The sequence below is a fragment of the Bufo bufo genome, chromosome 4 (genome assembly GCF_905171765.1).
Source record: "Bufo bufo chromosome 4, aBufBuf1.1, whole genome shotgun sequence".
Lineage (NCBI taxonomy): Eukaryota > Metazoa > Chordata > Amphibia > Anura > Bufonidae > Bufo > Bufo bufo.
Window position 1 is genome coordinate 428,027,661 of NC_053392.1, and position 21,063 is coordinate 428,048,723.

Sequence of the window (21,063 nt, forward strand, 5' to 3'; positions counted from 1 at the left end):
TTGGTGCCATATTTATTATATTATGGTATCTATGCCTTAAGTATATTCCAGCTGCACCTTTTTCAACGGTCCGGCCGACGTGCGTTCCACTGTGGAACGCATGTCCACGGGTTATGACGTCTAAATCGGACGCCACACACAGTCTCCACTATCTCAGTGCTGAGTTGCGCTTCACTCTGAAGCGCAGGCTCCCAGACGTCATATCCGGGGGCCGCAACCGGAAGTCTCTTGTACGGCGTGCGTTCCACTGTGGAACGCACATTATCATTACCAGCTGACGAGAGACGGATGCCGGTCTAGCCTAGCTGTCACATGGGGTCATTCATTACCCTTGATTGGGAGGTATCCAGTATAAGAGGGGGTGGCTATCCATGGCAAATTGTTGGACCCTGGGAGAAGTTATCATCAATCATGGGAGGATAAGCGTTTTTGGTGGCACTAACAGTGAGTAACCCCAGCTACTACATGGCTATGTGTGGAGCAGACTTCGATGTTGTTATGGGAACAAACGCCTGATCATATGCTTTTGTTATATAGGGGATGCAGGATTGATAGCATCTTTATCCAAGGTTGTCTGTCTGATTTGATTCATTACGCTTTTGTAAGGTATGCTTTTTTGCCTTGTTTAGGCTATACTATGAAGGTCTTATTAGCTTATCTCTCCATTTATTGGTCACCTCAATTTGTTTCAGTTTACCGTTGTCTGCTATTTCCAAATACACCTGAATTTGTGAACACCACCTGGCTTTAGTTTATCAGTGAGGCCAACCTAGGCCTTGTCTGTGAGCGGGGTTGTATATATCTGTATACATGGAATATCTCCTATGGACACAGTGAGTGACCCTCTTGAATGAGGCCCCTCGTTTTGGTGATGGTCCCTCACGTTTTTTATTATGGTGTTTGGCTACAGGTAGATGTGTATACATACAATTGTATGCTTTTCTCTTTTTCCTACAGGTACCCATCCTGGTTCCAAAACACCAATATTACGTGCCCTAAAATACCATGACTGCTGCTGTTTGCTTTTTCCTCCCTTGGTTTCTCCCAGTAAGGTCATCTGGTCCAATTTTTTAAACTTTACCTTTGACTATCATTTGACACCCTTGTCTGTCCTACGGGCGTATCGTGGTTGTCCCAACTGGGCCTCCCTCCGTTGGACATTTATCATTGTAATCATTTAATATTAATCCATTTACCCCCTGATGATCCCACACAGTGGGGGAAACGCGTTGGGGTTGAACACAGATACGTCTGTGTCACTATCAGTTATCTTTTTAGGTGTCGTTTTTGTGTTAGTCAGCTGCACTGTGTACCTTTTGGTATAATTTACCAATAGGGTTGTATACACCGTGCATCTTCATATATATCCTTTTTGTCCGTGCCTAAACCTAGTCCACCACTAGATTTATCATTAGCCCATACATTGCAGGGTTAACTAGGAGCTGCTAGTAAGGTTCGAGGACGGGGGGTCTCCACCATCAGGAGTCGCCCCTGGGCACAGGGCCTAGCTTTAGGAATCATTATTAGGGTCATTTATTCCCCACTCCCATATTTTGATGGATGCCTTTATGCATGGACATTTTAGGACATAGTTTTTTGTATGAGTACTATTAAAATTATTTAGGGTTATGCCTTTGCTGGACCGTCTATTCCTTACCTTTAACCCATTACAATTAACTGTATCTAATTAGGCTGGAGTTTGATTTTTTAATTTAGATTATGGCTAGTTTCCTTTCAGGGACTTTATTCACCGAAGCCCTAGCCATTGAAGCAAGGGATATATTCTCAGACAAGGATGTACCGGGTTTAGGCCAACAGGTCACTAGTAAACAGGTCTTTAACGATCTCTACAATTGCTATAAGGAAAACATAAAGTCGTGGTGGGAGATTAAATCTTTGGAGAGTTAAATTGGACATAAAATTGTCCCCCGGGGGCTACGCCTTCGAGTTAAACCGGCTGATAGAATATCATCACCATCTCTTCTACTTAAATGGGAGGAGATACTCACTCTTAGCTCACTTAATTTGATGAATTTACTACTTGAAGAAGAAAGACAAGTCTTTGAGTTGACCTCCAAAAAATTACATGAGCAAATCGAGAGTGCTCTGAAATTAAAAGAGGACCCTGATTTCTCCAGACGTGAAACTTCCCTTCAGACCTCGGTTGAACGTTTTCAAGGCTTGATTAAAGAACGCAAGCACAGACAATTTGTGAGGGACTTAAGTGAATTTAGGGAGAATCGAGCATATATCATAACACCGGGACCGGCAGGGGGTTTTGAACCTTCCTCCTCGGAGTTCGACTCCTCGGACACTGAGTCGTATTCTAAACCGTCTGGTGGCTCTTTTAACCCGGGCCGTCAGGGCACGAGACGACGTGGTGGTCAAGGATGGCAGAGGGGCGGAGGTTACAGAGGCAGAGGACGGGGGACACGGAGACCAGGTTACCAAAATGCCTCCTCCTCCTCGCCTCCCTCTGGCTATGCCAATACTCAAACTCAACCACAACCGTCATCGTCTTTTTTAGAGAAGAGCGTGATGCCCTATCAGCTATGCGACCGGGGCCGACAGGAAAGGGGTCAGTAACTGATCTTCAAATTGTTAACTTGTCCACTAGGGGTCTTACTGCGGTGGAGGTGGAGGTCCTTAAGAAGGGCTTGTCCTTTGTGCCCACTACCAACTTTAGTCTATTTTCATGGACTAAGGACCTTCACCTCTTCTGCAGAAGACTGAAGTGGCACAAGTTCTTCAGAACCTCTAATAGAGACACATGCACTAGAATGGGCCTTGATGAGGGTGATTTCGACGATCTTCAAACCCTCATCGATTTAAATAGGGACCATACTCGTATTAGTGGATTAGGCCCGTTTACAACATTAAGACTCAAAAGCAAGAAAATGCCCCCCCCCAGCCAACTACAAGTATGTGGATATATTTCTGCAGATGGTCACGAATGACCTTGAACAGCTGGCTCGAGTAGGCCCAAGATCTTTTAATCTCTCCCGCACAGAGATGCAGGCATTACAGTCTCTCGAGAAAGACCGCAATATTGTAGTAAAACCTTCTGATAAAGGCGGTAACTTGGTTATCCTCGAGAATGATGCCTACATTCAGATGTGCCTTGACCTCCTCAAGGATAGGGAAGGTTACAGAATTTTACCTTCCAACCCTACTCAGAAATTCTTGGCTGATCTTAAACAGATTTTGTTGACTGGCCTAGAGATGAAAGTGATAGGGACATCTGAATTCGAGTTTATGTTACCCACCAAACCCCTAATAGCGACCTTCTATGGGCTCCCCAATATTCATAAAGGGGTTAGCCCACTTAGGGGCCGCCCTATAGTATCTGGAGTTAACTCACTCACCCAGAACTGTGGGGTATACCTTGACAAGGTGTTGAGGGAGTTCGTTGTGTCCCTCCCAGCATATACGAGGGACACAATGGACTTCCTCAACAAGATTGATGCTCTTGTCCTTGATCCGGACTGTATCCTATGTAGCATCGATGTTGAGGCTTTGTACAGTTCTATTCCACATCAACATGGCCTCAAAGCCATCGAATATTTTTTATGCGCTAGGGGTATACAATACAACTTGCATAATAGCTTTATTATCAGGCTACTTGAATATACCCTAACGCATAATTTCTTTCTTTTCAACTCAAGATTTTACCACCAGCTCAGGGGGACGGCGATGGGAAACCCGTGTGCCCCCACATACGCCAACCTCTTCCTGGGCTGGTGGGAAGATACACACGTCTTCCCAGACCATGATGTCTGGTGGTCCAGAAATATATAATTCTGGACCCGGTATATCGACGACGTGTTCGTTGTCTGGAAGGGCGATTCGATGGAACTCAAACACTTTGTCTCTGATCTCAATATCAATGAAATTGGACTTCATTTTACCTATGAACATGATCCGTCCAGTATAACATTTCTGGACGTAAAGGTAACAATAACAGGGGATCGCTTATCCACCAATTTGCTCAGGAAGACAACAGCCACAAATTCTCTCCTTCATTGGGGCAGTCACCACCCCACCTCCCTTAAACAGGGTATTCCTAGAGGACAATACCTCCGGGCTCGGAGGAACTGCTCCAGTGATGAAGCCTTTTATAGGGAAGCGAGGGGCCTCCAGGACAGATTCGCTGCTAGAGGCTACGCACAAGCAGTACTTAACGATGCCTTTAAACACGCACGGTCCAAGGTACGCAGTGATCTACTTACCCCTAAAATGAAAATAGACAGCCCCCAGCCGTTGAGAATTATTTCTAACTTCGACACTGCTAATCAGGATGTGAAGAAAATTTTAAATAAATACTGGGCCATCTTAAAGATGGACCCTGACCTTTCTGAAGTCGTGTCTGATCGCCCTTCCGTCTCTTATAGACGGGGCAAAAGTCTTAGGGATCGGCTGGTGGCTAGTCATTTCATATCATCCGTTAAAGAGGGTACATGGTTGGACCGACGTCCGGTAGGTGTTTATAGATGCGGTGGGTGCAAAGCATGCAAATTTTTAAATACAGCTAAGATTATCACTGGATCAACAACGGGTCAGACCTTCCTGATACGTGACTTCGTTAATTGCAGATCTAAGGGCCTAGTATACTTGTGTCAATGTAGTTGTCCTCTGGACTATGTCCGCAAGACAGTCAGAGAATTTAGAAGGCGAATTCTTGAACATGTAAATGACGTGAAGAAAAAGGAGGCGACCCCGATTGCGACACATGTGAATGAGGTCCATGATGGAGATCCGAGGTCCCTCCGCTTTACTGTTCTTGATGTAGTTCGTCCATCTCCCCGTGGGGGCGATTGGGACAGGAGGATTCTACAAAAAGAAAGCGAATGGATTCATAGGCTCCGGTCCCAATCCCCCCACGGGCTCAATGAAAGACTCACATTCTCTTGTTTTTTGTGACCAGTTTTGCTTTCTGGCCCTTTGGCATATCCCTGATATATTCTCTTGTCTCCCTCTTCCCTTACCCCTATCCCCTCCCTTTATTCCCTTGTAACCTATGGGTTCGGCTGATCGTTCTGTCCCTATATACTTTGCGCGAAGCACCGATATGTTACTATCATGGACAGTGAATTATTATATATTTTTTCACTTATCTTGTTATCTTATATATATATATATATATATATCTATTATCGTATTAATACTGCAAATTTATAGTTGTCCTATGTTATACCCTCGGTTCAGCCACTCCCCATAAGCTATTTTTTACACCTCTCACTCATAAGGCATTATAATCTGGTTAATAACTCCTCATTGAGAGATACCTGATCTCCTCTCTATCACTAGGGGTTGGTTTTGGTGCCATATTTATTATATTATGGTATCTATGCCTTAAGTATATTCCAGCTGCACCTTTTTCAACGGTCCGGCCGACGTGCGTTCCACTGTGGAACGCATGTCCACGGGTTATGACGTCTAAATCGGACGCCACACACAGTCTCCACTATCTCAGAGCTGAGTTGCGCTTCACTCTGAAGCGCAGGCTCCCAGACGTCATATCCGGGGGCCGCAACCGGAAGTCTCTTGTACAGCGTGCGTTCCACTGTGGAACGCACATTATCATTACCAGCTGACGAGAGACGGATGCCGGTCTAGCCTAGCTGTCACATGGGGTCATTCATTACCCTTGATTGGGAGGTATCCAGTATAAGAGGGGGTGGCTCTCTATGGCAAATTGTTGGACCCTGGGAGAAGTTATCATCAATCATGGGAGGATAAGCGTTTTTGGTGGCACTAACAGTGAGTAACCCCAGCTACTACATGGCTATGTGTGGAGCAGACTTTGATGTTGTTATGGGAACAAACGCCTGATCATATGCTTTTGTTATATAGGGGATGCAGGATTGATAGCATCTTTATCCAAGGTGTCTGTCTGATTTGAATCATTACGCTTTTGTAAGGTATGCTTTTTTGCCTTGTTTAGGCTATACTATGAAGGTCTTATTAGCTTATCTCTCCATTTATTGGTCACCTCAATTTGTTTCAGTTTACCGTTGTCTGCTATTTCCAAATACACCTGTATTTGTGAACACCACCTGGCTTTAGTTTATCAGTGAGGCCAACCTAGGCCTTGTCTGTGAGCGGGGTTGTATATATCTGTATACATGGAATATCTCCTATGGACACAGTGAGTGACCCTCTTGAATGAGGCCCCTCGTTTTGTTGATGGTCCCTCACGTTTTTTATTATGGTGTTTGGCTACAGGTAGATGTGTATACATACAATTGTATGCTTTTCTCTTTTTCCTACAGGTACCCATCCTGGTTCCAAAACACCAATATTACGTGCCCTAAAATACCATGACTGCTGCTGTTTGCTTTTTCCTCCCTTGGTTTCTCCCAGTAAGGTCATCTGGTCCAATTTTTTAAACTTTACCTTTGACTATCATTTGACACCCTTGTCTGTCCTACGGGCGTATCGTGGTTGTCCCAACTGGGCCTCCCTCCGTTGGACATTTATCATTGTAATCATTTAATATTAATCCATTTACCCCCTGATGATCCCACACAGTGGGGGAAACGCGTTGGGGTTGAACACAGATACGTCTGTGTCACTATCAGTTATCTTTTTAGGTGTCGTTTTTGTGTTAGTTAGTCAGCTGCACTGTGTACCTTTTGGTATAATTTACCAATAGGGTTGTATACACCGTGCATCTTCATATATCCTTTTTGTCCGTGCCTAAACCTAGTCCACCACTAGATTTATCATTAGCCCATACATTGCAGGGTTAACTAGGAGCTGCTAGTAAGGTTCGAGGACGGGGGGTCTCCACCATCAGGAGTCGCCCCTGGGCACAGGGCCTAGCTTTAGGAATCATTATTAGGGTCATTTATTCCCCACTCCCATATTTTGATGGACACCTTTATGCATGGACATTTTAGGACATATTGTTTTTTGTATGAGTACTATTAAAATTATTTATTATTTAGGGTTATGCCTTTGCTGGACCGTGTATTTGACTTATAGGTTTAGTTCTGGTGCTATATTTATTGAATTTGTTGCTGTATTTGACTTGGAGGCTTGGTTCTAGTGCTGTATTAATGCAGTGAACTTGGTTCTGTTTCTGTATTTGACCAATATGCTTGGTTCTGGTGCTGTTTTCATGCGGTGAACTTGGTTCTGGTGGTGTGTTTGACGTATATGTTTGGTTATGGTGCTGTATGTATGTAGTGGTCTTAGTTCTGCTGCTGTATTTGAATTATAGGCTTGGTTCTGGTGCTGTATGTATTGTGGAGATTCTCTCTGGTAGACAGGACAAGCGGACGCAATATAGAGGCGAAGACCAGTTTGTAACTCAAACACGTCAGTGTTTTATTCACACTTATGGCAACTAAACAGTACAACAGTCCATTTGCAGTTTTTGTGTTCGTTCACACCTAGACAGTTCATACAACAATAGAGTCACCTGTTATCCTAGGTGTCAGTTCACACCCGATCAGCATTGCTCAGGACAGAGCAGACCTTCCAAACTCAGGCCTCTACCCTAGCACATGGCTCAGATCCCAATCCAGCGTTTGCCAGAGCTCCTCTGTCAGAGAGAGAGGTAATTACCACCAGCTGACAATGCTGGCTGGGTTTTTTATATAGGCCAGTCAAGACCCGGCCTGGAACATGGGGAGTAGTCACCCACCCAGCACTTTTACTACTCCCAGTAAGAGCCGTCCCAGATCAGCTATTACAGCTATAATAAATAGCAAGGTGTCAAACAGCAACTGCTGCTGACACATGAAAACTGGCTCTTACTACACCGAGGCCAGGAACGTTGGTGACACATACCTCCCGTCAACGACGGTCTCTTGTGCCTTCCTACATACTTCCCCATTTTGTTCAATCCTGAAGGGATGAACACTTGCCAGATAGTGTTGAGCGCGAATATTCGAATAACAAATTTTTCTTTAGAATATCGGGACTTCGCTAATTCGAGAATATTTAGAATATATTGATATATATTTGATAAAACGAATATTCATTTTATTTTTATTTTTCCACCTGAGACTATTAGTGTCATTGTGGGCAATGTGATAAGGCTAAAATATCTCTGTCAGTACTGAATTACAATATTCTTTATATTAAATATACTGTAGTTTATCTTATTCGAAAAATCGTCAATTAAATATTCGAGTTAATCGAATCGAGTAAGGGCGTGAAGCAACTTTCCTATTGGGTTGGCTTGGTAGAATTGTCGAATATGTCGAATATAGTGCTATATTCGTCAATTACGAATATAGCGCTATATTCTACATATTCAACAATTCTATCAAGCCAACCCAAATGAATGATATGTAGTGATTGATGAGCGCGGCAGGGGCTATATTCTATATATTTCAATAACATATTGGCGAATATTCATCAAATATTCTTGAAATAGTATTCGCTATATTCATTCATGTTATAGTAACGCGATAATCCGAAAGTAAAAATTGCTAAAGTGCGCATGTTCGAGTGAGAAAGAGGTGTGGTGCAGTTTTCGAACTACCAGAAGTTTGATGCAATTGTAGAAAATGTGTACCATTAATACTAACAGCACCAAAGAGACAGAACACCTGATAACCGTAAGTCATGTTACATTCCAGGATTGTATTTTACTGATCAGCAACCAATAATTATTTCCCTTTCCATGTATCAACTACCCAATATCAAAATAATTGGAACCAATACTAAATAATAAGGCTGGCACTCAATTTATGTGGGTCATATACAAAAGATCACAATTCATTAATATATATTTTTCGACAATGAAATTGTAATAAAATTGGATATTATAAAAACTGACCTCCAGGCCGCTCCATAATATCAGGGATAGGCTCCTTAACAGCCAACCTTTCTAGATATGTAGATACCTGGCTACAACCCCTAGTAAAAACTACATTATCTTACTTGAGAGACACTACCCAAGTTATCGACATATTGGAAGGACTAAAGGCAAAGCCTGACTAGATAATGACAACCCTGGATATCCAATCGCTCTATACTGTGATAGACCATAAACAGGGTATAGAAGCCATAAACGCACAATTACAGAAAAATAAGATGATGAGATCAGAACAGATTGATTTTATTCTAGAAGGAATAAGACACATTTTACAACATAACTATTTATATTTTGAGGACAGCTTCTAGCTTCAGGTGAGAGGGACTGCCATGGGCACCAGGTTCGCCCCCATTTATGCCAACTTGTTCCTGGCTCAGTGGGAGCAGGTTGTCATTGAACCATATCGGGGGGGCGACCTGGTGCTCTGGCTCCGATATATAGACAATGTTATTTTGATTTGGAAGGGAAAAGAAGAAGCCTTACGAACTTTTATATCCAGATTGAATATTAATGATCTTAACCTAGTTTTTACTGCCAATATTAATTTAGTGGAAACAGAGTTCCTAGATCTGTCAATTATGAAAAAGGAAAATAGGTATATATGCAAAACCTATCAAAAATCGACAGCCAGGAATTCTTTCATCCTACATTCAAGCTGCCATCTGCCGAATTGGCTGCTAAACGTCCCATTTGGACAGTTCCGTCGATTAAAACGTAACTGTACCGAAGACTCCTAGTTTAAAGCAGAGGCCTTGATTTTGAAAAACAAGTTTGTGATGAAACAATATCCTAGTCCAGTGTTAGAGGGAGCGTTAGAGAATGTGAGAAGCCTATCTAGGAGCTCTTTGCTTACAGTAAAATCAGTTCAGAAAACCCAGGTGGAATCCCAATTTAGAATGATCCTCCCATATACCACACAATATAGGGGGGGTGGAAGAAATAGTGAAGCGACACTGGCACCACCTGTTACAAGAAAAAATTATAGGCACATTAATGCCAGTGAGACCGCAGATCACGTACACGAAAGCACCTAATTTGGGTATGAAAATTGCTCCATCAATTAAACCAAAATCTAACAAGACTCCGGGAATAACAAACTGGATAAAACTCAAAGGCTTTTACAGATGTGGCCAATGTGCAGGTTGTAAAATTACCAAAGCCCCAAGAAGCATAAAAAAGGTACAATCAACTCAAAATTCATTTTTATGGGAGATCAACCACTTCCTTACCTGCAATTCGACCAGTGTTGTCTATCTTATCCAATGCCCGTGCTCCAAACAGTACATTGGTAGAACAAAAAGAACTTTGAAGGTGAGGATATCCGAACATCTATCCAATATTAAGAAAGGATATTTAAAACACTCACTTTCGAAGCACTTTAATGAAGTCCATAACCAGGACCCTAAGGGACTGACTTTTATGGCATTGGAGAAGATAGACAAACACTGGAGAGGAGGAAAACACATTGAGAGAATGTCCAGAGCTGAATCGAGACAAATTTACGACTTTGGCAGTATGATCCCAGCGGGATTGAATGCTGAGTTAGAAATTTTCGGCTTTCTCGAAATACAGGGTTGTGTGCCTCTCATCCAATGAGTGATCACATGTCTGGCCGTGTTATCGGCACTGTGATCCCTCCTTGGTAGGGATGAGCGAACCCGAACTCTATAGAATTTTGGGGTGTTCGTGACACGGACCCGAACCGGAACATGTACGTAAAAATTCAGGTTCGGGTTCGTTGTTCAGCGATTTCTATGGCGCATTTTGAAAGCCTGCAAAGCAGCCAATCAACAAGCAACATACTACTTGCCACAAGAGGCCATCACAGCCATGCCTACTATTGGCATGGCTGTGATTGGCCAGTTCAGCATGTGACCCAGTCTCTATTTAAGTTGGAGTCACGTAGCGCCGCACGTCACTCTGCTCTGATTAGTGTAGGGAGAGGATGCAGCTGCTGTTAGGGCGAGATTAGGCAGGGATTAACTCAGCAAAAACACTTAATGAAGTGATTCATCTACAGCTGTGAATCATTCAACTTCTGCTAGTTAATTGCTCACTGTTTTTAGGCTGCCCAGAGCGTTTTTCTGTCACTTTTTTCTGGGGTGATCGGAGGCCATTTTGTGTCTTGTGGTGCGCCAGCACAAGCTGCCACCAAGTCCATTTAACCATCAATAGTAGGATTTTTTTTTTGCTATATCCTACATCAGGGGCTTGGCTGTGCACCCCTAGAAACTCAGGATAGAATTTTCTATATTTTATTGAGGGGTGAAATTCACTTGCAAAAATAGCAATCCCCTAAATCTGGTGTTCCAGCTGTGGCTAGCCAAGTGTAATACTGTCTGCTGTCTGGCAAAGGATATATTTTTTTCTGGGGTGAAATTCAATTGCCCAAATAGCAATACCCTAAATCAGTGGTTTCTGCTGTTGCAGGCAAAGTGTAAATCTGTCCGTAAAAGGGTATATTACACTCAGCGTGCATCTCCAAGTGTATTTTGTTCCGTAAAAGGGTATATTACACAAAGTGTTAAATTACAATTTCTGAAAGCATAAGCCTTTAAATTTGCATGCACTATTGTGCATCTCATAGTGTATTTCTGTCCGTAAAAGGGTATATTACATTCAAGGTGCAAATTCAAGTGCTGATAGGGTCATCCTCAATAACTTCACACGCTACCGTGCATCTCCAAGTGTAATTCTGTCCGTAAAAGGATACCTTTCATCCAGGGCCTAAATACTAGGCCTACATTTGATATTCCCCTAAATCTGTGGTTACTGCTGTGCCTGTATTAGTGTAGTACGGTACATAAATAGATAGCCAGATAGTGTTAGGTGCCTGTAAAAAAAGGCCTGAATTTGAATTCAATACATTGGGCCAAATAATTTTTTTCTTATTGTGGTGAACGGTAACAATGAGGAAAACATCTAGTAAGGGATGCGGACATGGTCGTGGTGGTGTTAGTGGACCCTTTGGTGTTGGGAGAGGACATGGCCGTTCTGCCACAGACACACGTCCTAGTGAACCAACTACCTCAGGTCCCAGTACCCACCAGAATTTACAGCGATATTTGGTGGGGCCCAATACCATTCTAAGGATGGTAAGGCCTGAGCAGGTACAGGCATTAGTCAATTGGGTGTCCGACAGTGGATCCAGCACGTTCACATTATCTCCCACCCAGTCTTCTTCAGAAAGCGCACAGATGGCGCCTGAAAACCAAGCCATCAGTCTGTCACATCACCCCCATGCATATCAGGGAAACTGTCTGAGCCTCAAGGTCTGCAGCAGTCTCTTATGCTGTTTGAAGACTCTGCTGGCAGGGTTTCCCAAGGGCATCCACCTAGCCCTTCCCCAGCGGTGGAAGACATAGAATGCACTGACGCACAACCACTTATGTTTCCTGATGATGAGGACATGGGAATACCACCTCAGCACGTCTATGATGATGACGAAACACAGGTGCCAACTGCTGCGTCTTTCTGCAGTGTGCAGACTGAACAGGAGGTCAGGGAGGAAGACTGGGTGGAAGACGATGCAGGGGACGATGAGGTCATAGACCCCACATGGAATGAAGGTCGTGCCACTGACTTTCAGAGTTTAGAGGAAGAGGCAGTGGTGAGACCGAGCCAACAGCGTAGCAAAAAATGGAGCAGTGGGCAAAAGCAGAACACCCACCGCCAAGAGAGTTCGCCTGCTACTGGCCACCGCCACCTGGGACCGAGCACCCCAAAGGCAGCTTCAAGGAGTTCCCTGGCGTGGCAGTTCTTCAAACAATGTGCTGACGACAAGACCCGAGTGGTTTGCACGCTGTGCCATCAGAGCCTGAAGCGAGGCATTAACGTTCTGAACCTGCATGACCAGGCATCTGCATGCAAAGCATGAACTGCAGTGGAGTAAACACCTTAAAAACAAGGAACTCACTCAGGCTCCCCCTGCTATCTCTTCTGCTGCTGCCTCGGCCACATCCTCCACCTCGGGAGGAACGTTGGCACCTGCCGCCCAGCAAACAGAGGATGTACCACCAACACCACCACCTCCGTCACCAAGCATCTCCACCATGTCACACGGCAGCGTTCAGCTCTCCATCTCACAAACATTTGAGAGAAAGCGTGAATTCCCACCTAGCCACCCTCGATCCCTGGCCCTGAATGCAGGCATTTCTAAACTACTGGCCTATGAAATGCTGTCATTCAGGCTGGTGGACACAGACAGCTTCAAACAGCTCATTTCGCTTGCTGTCCCACAGTATGTTGTTTCCACTACTTCTCCAAGAGAGCTGTGCCTTCCCTGCACAACCAAGTATCCGATAAAATCAAGTGTGCACTGCGCAACGCCATCTGTGGCAAGGTCCACCTAACCACAGATACGTGGACCAGTAAGCACGGCCAGGGACGCTATATCTCCCTAACTGCACACTGGGTAAATGTAGTGGCGGCTGGGCCCCAGGCGAAGAGTTCTTTGGCGCACGTCCTTCCGCCGCCAAGGATCGCAGGATTTTTTGCCTCCTGTAGCCTCCTCCTCCTACTCGACTTCCTCCTCCTCTTCTTCCACCTGCTCATCCAGTCAGCCACACGCCTTCACCACCAACTTCAGCACAGCCCGGGGTAAACGTCAGCAGGCCATTCTGAAACTCATATGTTTGGGGGACAGGCCCCACACCGCGCAGGAGTTGTGGCGGGGTATAGAACAACAGACAGACGAGTGGTTCCTGCCGGTGAGCCTCAAGCTCGGCCTGGTAGTGTGCGATAATGGGCGAAATCTCGTCGCAGCTCTGGGACTAGCCGGTTTGACGCACATCCCTTGCCTGGCGCATGTGCTGAATTTGGTGGTGCAGAAGTTCATTCACAACTACCCCGACATGTCAGAGCTGCTGCATAAAGTGCGGGCCGTCTGTGCGCACTTCCGGCGTTCACATCCTGCCGCTGCTCGCCTGTCTGCGCTACAGCGTAACTTCGGCCTTCCCGCTCACCGCCTCATATGCGACGTGCCCACCAGGTGGAACTCCACTTTGCACATGCTGGACAGACTGTGCGAGCAGCAGCAGGCCATAGTGGAGTTTCAGCTGCAGCACGCACGGGTCAGTCACACTGCGGAACAGCACCACTTCACCACCAATGACTGGGCCTCCATGCGAGACCTGTGTGCCCTGTTGCGCTGTTTCGCGTACTCCACCAACATGGCCAGTGGCGATGACGCCGTTATCAGCGTTACAAAATCACTTCTATGTCTCCTTGAGAAAACACTAAGGGGGATGATGGAAGAGGAGGTGGCTCAGAAGGAGAAGGAGGAAGAGGGGTCATTTTTAGCACTTTCAGGCGAGTCTCTTAGAAATGACTCAGAGGGAGGTTTTTTGCAACAGCAGAGGCCAGGTACAAATGTGGCCAGCCAGGGCCCACTACTGGAGGACGAGAAGGATGAGGAGGAGGTGGAGGAGGATGAGGATGAAGCATGTTCACAGCGGGGTGGCACCCAACGCAGCTCGGGCCCATCACTGGTGCGTGGCTGGGGGGAAACGGAGGACGATGACGATACGCCTCCCACAGAGGACAGCTTGTCCTTACCTCTGGGCAGCCTGGCACACATGAGCGACTACATGCTGCAGTGCCTGCGCAACGACAGCAGAGTTGCCCACATTTTAACGTGTGCGGACTACTAGGTTGCCACCCTGCTGGATCCCCGGTACAAAGACAATGTGCCCACCTTACTTCCTGCACTGGAGCGTGATAGGAAGATGCGCGAGTACAAGCGCACATTGGTAGACGCCCTACTGAGAGCATTCCCAAATGTCACAGGGGAACAAGTGGAAGCCCAAGGAGAAGGCAGAGGAGGAGCAAGAGGTCACCAATGCAGCTGTGTCACGGTTAGCTCCTCTGAGGGCAGGGTTAGCATGGCAGAGATGTGGAAAAGTTTTGTCACCACGCCACAGCTAACTGCACCACCACCTGATACGGAACGTGTTAGCAGGAGGCAGCATTTCACTAACATGGTAGAACAGTACGTGTGCACACCCCACCATGTACTGACTGATGGTTCGGCCCCATTCAACTTCTGGGTCTCCAAATTGTCCACGTGGCCAGAGCTAGCCTTTTATGCCTTGGAGGTGCTGGCCTGCCCGGCGGCCAGCGTTTTGTCTGAACGTGTATTCAGTACGGCAGGGGTCGTCATTACAGACAAACGCAGCCGCCTGTCCACAGCCAATGTGGACAAGCTGACGTTCTAAAAATTAACCAGGCATAAATCCCACAGAACCTGTCCATCCCTTGTGCAGATTAGACATTTATAACTATCTCCCCTTAACCAAATTTTCTTGTACTCCAGGGCACTTGTTCATTCAATCCTCTTTTTTTTTATTTTACCATTATATTGCGGGGCAACCCAAAGTTGAATGAGCCTCTCCTCCGTCTGGGTGCCAGGGGCCTAAATATCGCAAACTGGCCTGTTCCAATGGTGTGAAGCCTGATTCTCTGCTATGGGACCTCTCTCCTCTGTCTGGGTGCCGAGGCCTAAATATCTGACAGTGGCCTGTTCCAGTAGTGGGTGACATGAAGCCTGATTCTCTGCTATGGGAACTCTCTCCTCTGTCTGTGTCCCGGGCATAAATATCTCACAGTGGCCTGTTCCAGTGGTGGGTGACATGAAGCCTGATTCTCTGCTATGGGACCTCTCTCCTCTGTCTGGGTGCCGGGGCCTAAATATTTCACAGTGGCCTGTTCCAGTGGTGGGTGACATGAAGCTTGATTCTCTGCTATGACATGAAGCCTGATTCTCTGTAATGGGACCTCTCTCCTCTGTCTGGGTGCCGGGGCCTAAATATCTCACAGTGGCCTGTTCCAGTGGTGGGTGACATGAAGCCTGATTCTCTGCTATGGGACCTCTCTCCTCTGTCTCGGTGCCGGGGCCTAAATATCTCACAGTGGCCTGTTCCACTGGTGGGTGACATGAAGCCTGATTCTCTGCTATGGGACCTCTCTCCTCTGTCTGGGTGCCGGGGCCTAAATATCTCACAGTGGCCTGTTCCAGTGGTGGGTGACATGAAGCCTGATTCTCTGCTATGACATGAAGCCTGATTCTCTGCTATGGGACCTCTCTCCTCTGTCTGGGTGCCGGGGCCTAAATATCTCACAGTGGCCTGTTCCAGTGGTAGGTGACATGAAGCCTGATTCTCTGCTATGGGACCTCTCTCCTCTGTCTGGGTGTCGGGGCCTAAATATCTCACAGTGGCCTGTTCCAGTGGTGGGTGACATGAAGCCTGATTCTCTGCTATTTTTTAAAGAAATTGAGAACCGCACTCTATTTGTTCCGATTAGGTGCCAATCAAGGGCTATAGATAGCCAATAAATATATAAGTAAATTTGAGGCACACAATATTTTGAGTTGCAAAAATGGGGCATTTATTCATTAGCATATAATGCTGTCATCCATAGGCCCAATCTTTTTCAAATTGTACACATATTTGGCAGAAACCGTACGTTTCGGTCGCGCAGGACCTTCATCTGCGGTTTTATCTATAATACAATAATGGACATGAGCTGGATAGTCGCAAATATAGCAGTAGAATTCAACACATATAATAATATTTTTATAAAAAAGATCATGGAAAAAATCATAGTGTCATAGAAAAATCAAACAAAAAGGGTTGACTTTAGAAAAGTATCATACATTGCATAAGGGGTATGTGGAGCACACTATGCACATCAAATACATCTAGTACCAGCTACATAGATAAATAGCAATATGGATAAATAGCATGTCATAGCCTTATATTAGCTAAGTGGACCATGTCATAGTGAAAGCCAGATAAGGGTGGAGCTCTTGTCGTTATGGACAAAAGAGACTACATGATGGAGATCATGAGACAGCTGGCAGATAGCGAGACATATGAGATACTACCAAGAGACCCCACTATGCAAATACAAACACTAATTACCAACATCATAGAGTCAAATTCCAAAACAGGGATCATAGACAATAAAACAGCAAGTTTTTTAGTCGAATACAACCCCATCACACCAGTATTTTATATACTACCCAAGATACATAAAAGCCTCATTAACCCTCCAGGACGTCCAATAGTCGCTTCAACTAACTCAGTATTCTCTCCCCTGGCCATTTATCTGGAAAAAATTTTGACACCACTCACTAAAACATCAAGATCCTTCATACTGGATACATCTGATTTCATTAAAAAGCTGAAGGGCGTTACACTCACACCAGATAGTACCTTATTAACTTTAGATGTAAACAGCCTCTACACGTCTATAGTACACGATAAAGGCATAAAAGCCACAGCTAGACTTCTAGAAAAAAACTCCAGTTTAACTATTCAACAACAGGAATTCTGTTTAACACTACTGGAGATCATACTTAAAAAGATTTTTTTTCTGTTTGGCGACACCTACTACGGTCAGAAGAGGGGGACCGCTATGGGGTCCAATGTGGCCCCCCCCCTATGCCAACGCCTTTATGGCAGCGTTTGAAGAAGATTTTGTATACACAAATCCCCTCTTCTGCCAATTTGCAGACGTATGGTTTCGTTTTATAGACGATGTTTTCTGTATCTGGAGAGGACCAATATCCACCATAAATAATTTTGTGGAGAACCTGAACCAGATATACAGTGAGCTAGGCTTCACTTCTCATACCAGCAAAGAGGAAATTACTTGTCCAAATAGACCCGGCAGGAACACTAACCATAGATCTCTATAGTAAAGCAACCGACCGTAACAGTTTGTTACACTATGATAGTTGTCACCCACGAGCTACAAAAGACTCCCTACCACGATCTCAATACACAAGAGTCAACCGAATTGTCACTAAAGAAGCAATTAAGGTTAAATGTTTTGAGACCATGACCAAAAAATTTCACAACAGGGGTTACCCTGATACCATTCTAAAGAAAGCGCTCAACAACCTTGGCGAGACTCGCAAACCACGCCCCACAAATCAAAAGAGGATAGCGTGTATAACCACATACCATCCACTCATGCCAAAAATTCAGCAGGCTTTCAAACAAAATTGGTCCGTATTAGCTAAATCCTATCCAAAAATAGAGGAATTTCAACAACCCCTTTTGACCTGCTACAAGAGACCCCCCAATATTCGGGATAAATTAGTCAGAGCAGACATAGGGAGCCTTACCAGACCATCAACTCAGACTTACCTACGGAGTAAGCGCAATGGCACATATCCTTGCTTGCACTGTGCACAGTGTTCCAATGTGACCAAAGGAGAATATGTTACACATCCACGTACTGGACAGACATTTGCCATTCAGGGGTTTTACACTTGCGAATCCAGTTACGTGGTGTATTTAATAAAATGTCCATGTGGTCTCGCATATGTTGGGGAGACTACCCAACATGTGCGAGATAGGATTAGTAAACATAAGTCAACCATCAGACTCCAACAGAAAATTCTGCCAATTCCCCATCATTTTCTCGAGAAAAAACATCAAATATCGCAACTTCGGTTCCAAATTTTGGAACAAGTGGACCGACCCAGGAGGGGTGGCAATCGGACCATCCTCCTTAAGCAAAAGGAGGCCTTTTGGATCCATAAACTAGGAACACTTTCACCAAATGGCTTGAATCGGGAATGTGACTTTTTTATTAATACTTAAGACAATATTTAATTGGTCCTCATGTCCTCTCATCAATATCTGATGACCATATCGTATCTATTATCTGTCGTTATTATATTTGGAGATGTTCTAAATATTTTTCTTCTTTCCACAGACTCGCTGAAAATTGTTTTTTGTCTACAACGGGTGTGGGTGAGACTGACCTTCCCCTCCCTCCCTCCCCCTTCCCCCCCCCCTTTTTTTTTTTTTTTCTCCCTGCCCCCCCTCTTTCCCCATCACCTCTTACCTACCACCTACCCTTGATTATAGTCTTAGCTCCTTATATTTATGATTTTATTTAATATATCTAACACGCCTTGACTTTGTACCACATTATAGTCTCCGCCATAAATTAGACTATAGAAGCAACATAGTATTACCAAGTTGCTATAATTTCACATAACTCTATATTCATTAATGTTCCCCATTTATGACTAGCCATTTAAAATTGTAATGGAATGCAGCATTTGCGTTTAAAACCAGCTAGAAGGCATACACATCTTCCATAGCGATCATGTGACCAGTGGTCACATGACCGGAACTTCCAGCAACCTCCCAGTGGAACGCATACAACAGTGTGAAACGCATAGGCCCGCCCCTATGATCACATGACATCCGCTCACATGACCGGAACCTCCAGGCAGCCCATACATATTTAAGAACGGCCGCTCAGCACACAAACTATGCATCCAGCGCCCCACTTACACACATCCGTCTGAGCAGGTACAGTCTGTGGTGTATATAACTCTAACAAGATGTCTTTCTTTTCAGCTTTTTCCTCTTCTATTTGTTTATATATTGGCCCGTTATACAAGACCTTAGTACAAGCGATTATACCGGCATGTCCTTCTGCAAGATCCAGACGACTATCTACAAAGTTATTATACTCAATGTGCCAGGTTATATGCTATATATTATGAGGGGCTATGACTATATGTGATTATCCTTTGGTCCAGGTGGTGACCTTATGTGTGCTATATTACTGCAGGGCATGGGTGAATGGAGCACAGTGTTACACATCAATACTTCAAGCTGATACTGGCTTTCACTATGACATGGTCCACTTAGCTAATATAAGGCTATGACATGCTATTTATCCATATTGCTATTTATCTATGTAGCTGGTACTAGATGTATTTGATGTGCATAGTGTGCTCCACATACCCCTTATGCAATGTATGATACTTTTCTAAAGTCAACCCTTTTTGTTTGATTTTTCTATGACACTATGATTTTTTCCATGATCTTTTTTATAAAAATATTATTATATGTGTTGAATTCTACTGCTATATTTGCGACTATCCAGCTCATGTCCATTATTGTATTATAGATAAAACCGCAGATGAAGGTCCTGCGCGACCGAAACGTACGGTTTCTGCCAAATATGTGTACAATTTGAAAAAGATTGGGCCTATGGATGACAGCATTATATGCTAATGAATAAATGCCCCATTTTTGCAACTCAAAATATTGTGTGCCTCAAATTTACTTATATATGATTCTCTGCTATGACATGAAGCCTGATTCTCTGCTATGGGACCTCTCTCCTCTGTCTGGGTGACGGGGCCTAAATGTCTCACAGTGGCCTGTTCCAGTGGTGGGTGACATGAAGCCTGATTCTCTGCTATGGGACCTCTCTCCTCTGTCTGGTTGCCGGGGCCTAAATATCTCACAGTGGCCTGTTCCAGTGGTGGGTGACATGAAGCTTGATTCTCTGCTATGGGACCTCTCTCCTCTGTCTGGGTGTCAGGGCCTAAATATCTCACAGTGGCCTGTTCCAGTGGTGGGTGACATGAAGCCTGATTCTCTGCTATGGACCTCTCTCCTCTGTCTGGTTGCTGGGGCCTAAATATCTCACAGTGGCCTGTTCTAGTGGTGGGTGACATAAAGCCTGATTCTCTGCTATGGGACCTTTCTCCTCTGTCTGGGTGCCGGGGCCTAAATATCTGACAGTGGCCTGTTCAAGTGGTGGGTGACATGAAGCCTGATTCTCTGCTATGGGAACTCTCTCCTCTGTTTGGGTGCCGGGGCCTAAATATCTCACAGTGGCCTGTTCCAATAGTGGGTGACATGAAGCCTGATTCTCTGCTATGGGAACTCCTTTTTATTATAAAATTACAAAACGTTACATGAATAATTACAAGTACAGACAAACAAAACTTAAACATAGACAGCATTCCAGCTGCCCCAGCCACATTCACACACACATTCATACCTACACATAAAACTACAAACCTACAATCTACAATAAATAACCTAAAATAAATAAAACTTACCCAGCCGGTTCGGCCGAAATAACCTAACCCAAAGAAATTGAAATAAAACACAGGATAAAAATCAAACTCAAATAAAACAAAAATATGGCTACTTCGCCATAACTTAACTCCAGGCAACTTGCCCCAAAGCAAAAAAAATCTATATTTTTTTTATACATAAATTATTATTTTTATTTTATTTTATTTAATTTTTTTTTATTTTTATATATAAACAACACTACAAACTTACCCTAACCTAACCTGTCCCTAGCCATTCCCTATCCTAAACTAAAACTAAGACCCCCAGGACTGACCTCCGCCTAATGCCCTCTGCATGTCCGCATAGTCCGAGGCCAGCCCT

The 21,063-nt window shown here is 44.5% G+C and overlaps 2 long non-coding RNA genes across 2 annotated transcripts; both read left to right on the top strand.

Moving 5' to 3' along the window:
- The first annotated feature begins 358 nt into the window (after positions 1 to 358).
- LOC120997225 lies at positions 359 to 785 on the top strand. Its single transcript, XR_005778127.1, has 3 exons — positions 359 to 444; positions 538 to 606; positions 693 to 785. It is a non-coding gene; the product is annotated as an uncharacterized LOC120997225 (long non-coding RNA).
- Positions 786 to 5,674: 4,889 nt separating this feature from the next.
- On the top strand, positions 5,675 to 19,284 carry LOC120997224. Its single transcript, XR_005778126.1, has 3 exons — positions 5,675 to 5,760; positions 18,563 to 18,600; positions 19,219 to 19,284. It is a non-coding gene; the product is annotated as an uncharacterized LOC120997224 (long non-coding RNA).
- Positions 19,285 to 21,063: the final 1,779 nt, after the last annotated feature.